This window comes from Ovis canadensis, chromosome 10 (assembly GCF_042477335.2).
Source record: "Ovis canadensis isolate MfBH-ARS-UI-01 breed Bighorn chromosome 10, ARS-UI_OviCan_v2, whole genome shotgun sequence".
Lineage (NCBI taxonomy): Eukaryota > Metazoa > Chordata > Mammalia > Artiodactyla > Bovidae > Ovis > Ovis canadensis.
This window is the reverse complement of record NC_091254.1, coordinates 33792282-33801908: the sequence shown is the minus strand read 5'-3', so window position 1 is coordinate 33801908 and position 9627 is coordinate 33792282. Positions and strand designations below refer to the sequence as shown.

Genomic DNA, 9627 nt, shown 5'->3' with positions numbered 1-9627 from the left:
CCTCTGTCCTTAGGATTCTCCAGGCAAGAATATTAGAGTGGGTTGCCATTTCCTTCTCCAGGGGATCTTTCCCACCCAGGAATCGAACCTGGGTCTCCTGCATTGCAAGCAGATTCTTTACCAACTGAGCTGTGAGGTAATCTCTCTGCTTGGTGGTAAATATTAATAAATAAACTTCTGACCAACTAAATGAACACATTGGTTAAATCTGTGTAGAAATGCTTAGATTGTATTTAAAATTAACTACTATGAAAACGTTGTGTATTAAACTCTCAAGTGTAGAAAAATAGGGAAGGAAGAATAACCTATTTTCCCTCCCAAGGCCCTTATTTTGTAAAATAGACAATCAGGCAATCACCACATATAGTACTACTAGAAAAAGGGAATTACTGTTGGATTAAAACCTACATACACAGCACCATCTTTCCTGGAAGAGCACAATGTAACTAGATCCCACTGGAGATAGCACTAAGGGATTGTCAAAATGCTTGTCACACTGGAATTTCCTTCTGTTGACTATTCTTCAAATAAATAGACTAAGCTTAAGATTGGAATTCTTATGTAAGCATAGCAGTAAGATAGAGTCTTATGTAGGTTGATCTTTCATGAAAAAAAGTATTTTTACAGGTAGAATTCCTTTCTGCTTTTTTTTTTAGTATTTTTATTTATATTTACTTTTTGGATCTTCGTTGCTGCACGGGCTTTCTCTCGTTGCAGTTGAGTGGAAGCTACTCTCTAGTTGCAGTGTGCAGGCCTGCGGTGGCTTCTCTTGTTGTGGAGCTGGGGCTGTAGGCACACGGGCTCGGTAGCTGTGGTGCATGGGACTAGGTGCCCTGCAGCACGTGAGGTCTTCCCAGACCAGGGCTCAAACCCATGTCCCCTGCATTGGCACGTGGATTCTTAAGCACTGGACCACCAGAGAAGTCCCTAGAGTTTCTAATGTTATATATTTGAAATATATAAATATTCTTATTTTTTGTGATTTATTTCATGCTGTTGCTTTTGTCCTGAGCCTTGGCGAAGTTAAAATTCACCAGCATTCCTTACACCTATCAAGAGAAGTGATCACATGTTAGATAACAAAAGGGACAGCACCAAATTTGGTGTACACCGAAGTGTAAACTGTCAAGAGTTGGGAACATCTAACAATTAAGACTGGAGCAATTATGTGCAGGAGAGGGGCTGGTGAGCCTCCCTGGATATACTGGAACATTTCATTACTATTCTATCCTTCCCTTCCCAGCAGCCGCCAAAGTCATGAACACAAGCCCTAATATTCCCCAGCAAGAATTCCTGGCAATACAAGGCACTGACATCGCACGGTGTAGCAAAAAGGGCAGTGACTTTGGAATCAGTTCTGCATCCAAACTCGAGCTCTGCCATATACAAGTTGTTCAAATTACTAAGCATCTCTAAGCCTCAGTTTTCTTTTCTGTAAAATGGGGGTCACGTTTCACTTGATTGGGAAAATTAGATCATGTACAAAGCAACCAGCATGGTATCTGACATATAAGAGGTGCTTAATAAACAGCTGCTACTGCCATATGGAAGAAGAAAACCATGCCAGTTTTGAATAACAGATACTTCGGATTTGTGAGCGTCAAGCACAACAATCTTAAGCAGAGGTAAACTACCTATACAGTAGAGGAAAGTAAAGCGTTAGTTGCTCAGTCATATCCAACTCTTTGAGGAAGCTGGCACCATAATTTCTGCTTTTTTACAGTCCAGGGTGGCCTTTTAAAGGCACAGATTCTACTGCTGTATCTTCTTTATCTTCTTTGTGCTTAGGGAAAGAAGAAAAAGAAAAAAACCTCACTTAATGAAAGGAAGACTTTGCAGTGGTTTTTAAAGCTTTACAATTTCAGTGAAATGGTTGGAACATCCAAAACATTCCATTAAAAAGGAAAAAAAAAATCTACCTGTAAACATACATGTATCACCAAAGACAGAAACTTACCTAAGACTTGGGTGAAATTAAAGGAATTAGTCCTTGGTTGGAAGAGAATTCCAGGCTCCATGTATTTCAATTGCACAGTGAAGATGGTACATTAAATGGAGCAAACAGCAAGACCAGTTAGCTTTGGGAGAGAATGAGATACTTAAGCAACAGTAAACTTAGCCTTTAGTTGTGCCATTTCTTTAGATGGAAAGATAATTTATAAGAATAAAGTAAAATGTCAGAGGTAATTAAGATGATATTAACATTTATGGGCTTCCCTGGTAGCTCAGTTGGTAAAGAATCTGCCTGCAATGCAGGAGACCCCGGTTTGATTCCTGGGTTGGGAAGATCCGCTGGAAAGGGGATAGGCTACCCACTCCAATATTCTTTGGCTTTCCTGGTGGCTCAGACGGTGAAGCATCTGTCTGCAATGCAGGAGACCTGAGTTTGATCCCTGGGTTGGGAAGATCCCCTGGAGAAGGAAATGGCAGCCCACTCCGGTCTTCTTGCTTGGAAAATCCCATGGACAGCCTGGTAGGCTACTGTCCATGGGGTCGCAAAGAGTCGGACACAACTGAGCAACTTCACTTCTTCACCCACTCCAATATTCTGGCCTAGAGAATTCCATGGACTGTATAGTCCATGGGGTTGTAAAGAGTCAGAAAGTGAACAACTTTCACTTTATAATTTTATACTCAGGACTGTGCTGGGCACCAAAGACAGTAAATGAGGAATTTCCCATTGGTTGAAGATACAACTCTTAAAAGCATGAACTAGTATAGTAATAGTGGCTCCTTAAGAGCCAATGTAAGTGGTGAAAACAAGATCAGAGGAAGGCCTGGAAGCATCATAAAGATTTCAGAGGGGAGGTGGGAGTCCAACAGAACCTTTAAAGATCACAGGATTTGAATATGAGAAAGAAGAAGAGCATTAGAGGTAAGGAACACAGTTCAGGGTGGGAATGAACTTCACTGATACTAAGTCAGTGAGGGGCATGGCTTAGTTTGGGGGAAAAAAAAATTCTGAGGCCAAATTGTGCAATGTTTTGATGTCAGAGTTGAACTTCATTCTGTAGGAAACAGGAAGCCACTGGATAATAGTATATGGCACTAACAAAATGAAAACAGAATTGTAGGAAGACCTATCTGGTAACAGGAGCCAAGACCTAAGGTAGAAGTTTCCTTTATTTTAATACTTTTGAGGTTATTCAAAATTATAGATTTTTTAAAAATGCAGTCGGGTACAACTGAATGACTAACCAACAACAACAATGTATATAAAAGTACAATGTATATTAAAAAAAAAGGTACAACATGTGTGCCTAGGTTAAATCCCATTGAACCATTTAATTTCAAATATATTGCTTATTAAAGTTCTCAATTTGTAAATAAAATGGAAGAAGAATTAACCATGACAAATATCCTCCTAAAGTCCTCTGAGGGGAAATTATAGGTGTGTGTGTGTGTGTGTGTGTGTGTATTTACATTTATATTTATATATCAATTCTATATAATTTATCTTACCATATATGACTAATGTTAGTATATTACTTAAATATTAATTATACTTTAAGTATTCCACATTAGAGCTTTAAAAATCATTACTTTGAAGCATAATGCTCTATTTTGATATTTTAATGATGATTACATTCAATTATGTTAATCTTTTCTAATTTTAATTCCCATACATGTGGAATTTTTTTCTTGATAAAGAGTTATTTTATGGGGGCCTTAAGAAATGATTCATTCAGGTAAATATTTGCAGTTTTTAAGAGAAGTTGATTTGCAGAAACTGTTTAGTTTGGAATTTTTGTGTTGAGTTCGTTAATCATCATGTGCTCTAGTTTTCTCTTGAAAATGTCAGTTATAATAAGAAATTTTATAATTTCAATTTAGGAAACTACTCTCACCCTGTTCTATGAGACATGTTTAGAATATTTCTTCCACAAATAAGGGTACAATAGTTTTATATCATAGTTTTAAATAACTGGTAGATTTCTATACTTCCAACACACTTTCTTTATCTCAAGTAAAGGCAGTAGTAGTACATCATAGAACTTTGGCTCTGAAGATCTAAATGTATCAGATACCTACCTATACAGCACTGCATGAGAAATATATGCTTCTGTTTTTTAATGAGTCCAGTTGAGTCTCTCTGATATCAAAGCATGTGGTAATAAATGCCTTGTCAAAAATGTATTCATCTTATTGGGGTTTCCCTAGTGGCTCAGTGGTAAAGAATCCACCTGTCAATGCGGGAGACGGGCTCGAGCCCTGAATCGGAAAGATCCCACATGCCGTGGAGCAACTGAGCCCTTGTGCCACAACCGCTGAGCCTGCGCTCCAAAGCCCGGGAACCACAGCTGCTAAAGCCCTCATGCCCTGGAGCCCGTGCTCTGCAACAGGAGAAGCCACCCCAACGAGAAGCCCGCGCGCCGCAGCTAGAGAGGAGCCCGCGCAGCGACGAAGACCCGGCCCAGCCAAAACCAAACAAATGAAATTATTTTTTAAAAGATATATATATATATATTTATCTTATAATGGTCTTGTTGTTTACAACACTACCCTGGTTGTGGCGAGAAGATGGCCAGATCTCCGGGAGCTTGCGCTGGATCTAAAGCAGCCCACGCTCCTCCCAGTCACGGCAAAAGACACACAATCAAGAAGATGCCAGAGACTTGTCAAACAGTATGAGCCCAGGGCGGCATTTGGGGAAGGTCACTGACCTCTAGGCTGTAAAATTCAACGGACAGTTTTTTCAGTTCTCATTTGCTTTGGTCTCTTGGCAGTTCTCACTGACTCTTCCTTAAAAAGCCCTCTTTCCCTGGCCTTTAGTAACGTCACGTTCACGCCCAGTTTTTCTTTGCCGCGCTCAGGGACTCCTGCTGGGTTGTCCTTTTGTATCCAGAATGTAAGTTCTAGAATCCTTTGAACATTCAGGTTCAGGACACTCTCCAGACTATCACCTAATGACTCACATTCCCCGCCAAGCAGAGATCACAAACCGATAACCCTCAGTCTCATCGTTCTTAAGTTTATATACACTTTAGGGAGGCGTGGCCCTTTTTCCTCTCCCACAGTCCTCCTCTCTGCAAGTGTTTGAGTCAGCCCTTGTGTTGCTCAAGGTTCCTCCTGTTGCTCCCACAGTTCCTTGTCTCCCTAACAAACGCCCCTCGCTGGGCCCCACATTGCTCCTCCTTGTCCTCATCCTTCAAGCACAGCACACCTGACATATCCCAGGTTAGCTCTCCAAGATTTTCCAGGCCAATGTCAGATCCCTCTTTTTTTTTTTAATCAAATTTACTTATTTTTGGCTGCACAAGGTCTTCATTGAGGCACACGGGCTTTCTCTCAGTTGCAGCAAGCGAGCATTACTCTCCATTGCAGAGTGGGGGTTCCTTCACAAGAGAAGCCACCGTGAGGAGAACCTGAGCACGGCAACTAGAGTAGCCCTCGCTCACCACAACTAGAGAAAAGCCCTCGCAGCAATGAAAACCCAGCATAGCCAACATTTTTAAAAACAAACTTTTTTTAAGTTGTATCACAATATACAAGGATGCATATTTTTTAATATAACGTTTCAATCATAGAAATACATGCTGTCAACTGCTAGTTGGGGATGAAACTTTCCAATCTGTCTTCCTCCTTTCCCCAGGAAGGGATTATGATGAAGGGTGAGAGCTGAGACGCTTGAGAGGCCTTGCCTGTCCTGGAATCCAGAATCTTCTAATCACCAGCAGTGGCACATTTAACACATCACTTATTCTGATCTTCAATTTCCTCATATGTGAAACAGAGGTAATCACAATCCCTATTTCATAAAGTCAAGTGTAAATTAAGGCCATGCCTGGGAAGCACTTGGCTAGTACAGTGAAGCACAGTGCCCAGATGTGTTCAGTTAGCGTTTATCATCATTGTTGTCATCTTTATTATTGCAGATATGAATCTAGACATCCCTGTCTCTTCCTATAATGAAAGTGTTACATATAACCAGGGCCAGCTCAGAGCAGGGGAGGCTGATGGGTTTTCTGCCCTCTCCTATGGTGTGCAGATGAACAGTTAACATTCAGCTTTGGGCAAGGTTGGGGGCGGGGGCGGTGCGTGGAGAGCCATACTTTGTACTGTTTGCCATTTTCCATGTTGTAAATTCTCCCATCATGGCTGATTTTAAGCTGTCAATGTGAGTTCAGTGAACTCACATTGGGAAAAGTTATCAGAATTGAGAAGAATTGGGGAGAGTTATCAGAATCAGTTCTTGAGTCCTATGAGCCTGCTTCAACACACCCAAAAGAGAATTTATCTTTTCTGCTGCCTCTTTGTTCACTGCTGAAACTAGGATCTGATTCGTCTCAGGCAGAGGACTAGACATACCTATCTGACAGGCTCCTGCAGAGGTAAGAGTTTATTTATGTCTGGAAGATAGAGGAAGTCTTCAGATCTGAAACCCAAAGCAGGGCTCAGACCCAGCTTGCCAGGGTGCTCATAGCAAATGACACTTGCTCGTTTGTGATGTTCCCTTTGTCCCTGGTGGACCTTGCGTGTGAGTGTGGGTGTGGCCGCAGTCTAGGCTAATACACTGTTTTCTCTGGTCATGTGGTCATAATGCCTTCTTAAGAGCATCAGCACCTTACCTTTTTTTTCCTTTATTATTTACTTTTATTTTTAGCTGTGCTAGGTCTTCATTGTTGCTCCTGGGCTTTTGCTACTTGCGGCGAGTGGGGGCTATTCTCTAGTTGGCTTCTCATTGCAGTGGCTTCTCTTCTTGCAGAGCATGGCTCTAGAGTGCAGGCTCAGACAAGTTTAGTTGCCCCAAGGCATATGGGATCTTCCCAGAACAGGGATCAAACCCATGTCCCCGTGCATTCTTAACCACTGGATCACCAGGGAAGTCCCACCTTACTTATTTTTAACTTGTAGTATTTTGCATTGCACTCTTTCTATTGATACTTAAGATGTTCAGGTAATCATTTTGTCATCTTCCCACAGTTTTATAGATACTTTCTGATGGCTGCATAATTCCATTAATACACCTAACTGTTGAGTTTATGAAAGGAAAAAGAACCAGGAGGCAAAAACCAGGAAAAGGAACATAGATGGAAGGGAAAAAAAAGAATCTAAAGAACTGAATATAGTCATAACTCTTGACAAGAAAAGCAAGTTGAGCTCTGAAAAATAACCATCAAACCTTACAATTAGGTTTCTAATGCTTTCAGGAAAAGAAGGTTCACCTCTGGATGAGGGGCAGAGGTGGGTAGGAAGAGAGTTAAGTGCCTTACCTCATGTAGAAGGCGCAGTGGAGAAACCAAGGCTGGAGTGGTTCACTGACCTGCTCAGGGCCACACAGAGCAGATCGCCTAGGCCAGGCTTCACCCCACCATAGTTGGGAGTGAATGAGAATTAAGGAAGTGCAGACAGGAGGTATGAACAATTCTTTCTGGAAGCAGGATGGGGAAAGAAGAGAAAGAGCAATAACTAAATAGAGTATAGGGACACGTAATCATTGCTTTTTAATAATAAATATAGGCCTCCACTGGGGCTTCCTAGGTGGCTCTAGTGGTAAAGAACCTGCCTGCCAATTCAGGAGATATAAGAGACATGGGTTTGATTCCTGGGTCAGGAAGATCCCTTGGAGGAAGGCATGGCAACCCATTTCAGTATTCTTGCCTGGAAAATTCCATGGATGGAGGAGCCTGGCAGGCTACAGACCATAGGGTCGCACGGAATTGAAGACGACTGAAGTGACTTAGCACACACAGCATGCATAGGGCTCACTTCCTCCTAAGTTGCAATGAAAAAGATCCCAGTGAGGGCAGGGCCAGAAGCAGACAGACCGCAGAACCCTAAACCCTGTCCTGGAAATGTGTCTGTATTGGAAATCTCACCCTGATTGTCTTTGCTCCATCAGAGCCTCCTTGGATCCATCCCTCCTTTGATAGCTGAGGCCCAAAAGTGAGACGACAAAAGGCAAAGTCAAAGCCAGAAAGTTTAAATGGCTTTTCTCAAGGCAAGAGCAATGTTTCCTGACCTTGCCGGTCATAGAAACTGTCCCAGACTCTCATTTAAATATACAGAACGTCAAGAGATTTGGATTCAGGTCTATGTTGGTGGAGGATGGGAGTGGGTAGCTGAAAGTAAAGTCAGTTATCCTTAAATTCTGGCAGTTTTGTGTATCACTGTACTGGCAAGTAACAAAGAGAAATAAGCCCAGTAGCATAAATCCCCATGGTTCGGCTCACAAGAAAAGGCTTACTCATAAACATGCTGGGGGTTCTCACCCTGCCTCTGTGGTCTGATGCTATCTTGGCACATGCTGGCTTAATCTCCAGCCCAATCTGGGCACAACAGAGAGAGGTTCGTTGCCAAAATTATAAAGTGGCAGGAGAGGAGGGAAATGGGGCTTCATCTGTTCTTAATCTGTTTCAAACTGACTATTAGTCCCTAACCAGCACACCAATCCAGACAAGGCCCGTCCTTGCCTACCTTGGGTTTCCCTGGTTGCTCAGCAGGTAAAGAATCTGCCTGCAGTACAGGAGACCCGGGTTTGATCCCTGGGTTGGGAATATCCCCTGGAGAAGGAAATGGCAACCCACTCCAGTATTCTTACCTGGATAATACCTTGGACAGAGGAGTCCAGAAGGCTATAGGACATGGGGTGATAAAGAGTTGGACACGACTTGGCAACTAATATCAGCTACCTCCTCCCCTTCTTCTCTGCCCCTCCAGCAGGCGCCTGGTGGTGGCAGCCACCCCCTCCTACAGGCTTCTCAGTCTTCAGGAGGGTGACCCTACATCTTTGTTTGCCTGCGAGAGTCCCAACCTACTCCTAAGAGCCTGGAGTCCTCTCAGGTTTGGTGTCCGCCTTTATATTCAAAAGGGCCCCAGTGTGGATGATAAATTCCATGTTCATGCTGCCTGTGAACAGAGCAAGAACAAAAATACAAGTGCATGAAAGCAAGGAGGAGTCTGCTGACAGTTTACAATGACTTCCATTTATCAAGCAAATCACTCAGTCATCTCAATTAATCTTCACAGCCACCCCCATGAGGGAGCTCTGGGCACAGGGGTTTTTGCAGATGAGGAAAGTAACAGGGTTAAATGACTTAACCAGGGTCATCCAACTAGGAAGAGCAGAACTGGATTCAAACATCTATCTGTGTGACCCCAGCTTATGCTCTAAAAGGGGACTGCTTGCCTCCTCAGGCCATGTGGACACCCACCCACCGATTTCTGAATGTGTTAAGAAACAGAACTTTACCCAGAAAGTTGGTCGATTGGTTTCAGCACTAAAGGAGCTCTCTCAAGTTTCCTATTTTTCATCTTACACTTGCAAGTAGAAATCTATTTCTGCAGCTGTGTGTATGATTCAGCTCTTGTTTCTGTAACCTAATTTGAGAGAACACGTCCAAAAGCAGCAATGACATCCACAAAATGGGGCTTCATCTGACTCAAGTGGACCCAACCAATTTGCAAATGGAAAATAACACTGAAGAATAAGCTTTACATCACAAACGTGGCTGCTTCAAGTCATCCTTCGTGAAACTAAAGATGTAAGTGTAACCCAGAAAATGGTTCAAAATCTTTGCTTTACATATGCGTAGTTTAATCTTATAAACCAGTTGCTCTCCCAGAAAAGACAACTTAAACTTGCACCCTTTGCTTTCATCCCCAGATTGCCTGCAGTTTTCCTTT

General features: G+C 42.5%; 1 protein-coding gene across 2 annotated transcripts in view; it reads left to right on the top strand.

Moving 5' to 3' along the window:
• The window catches only part of SPRYD7 (SPRY domain containing 7), a 51064-nt gene that overhangs the window by 3651 nt on the left and 37786 nt on the right, over positions 1-9627 (top strand). The window contains exons 2-4 of one of the 2 annotated variants that reach the window (XM_069601432.1): positions 5594-5736; positions 6275-6332; positions 8662-9485. The gene's annotated coding sequence lies outside the window, so the exon portion shown is untranslated. Of the gene's footprint in view, positions 1-4628; positions 5737-6274; positions 6333-8661; positions 9486-9627 lie in introns of those variants that run through there. The other variant, XM_069601433.1, reaches the window with a different exon arrangement.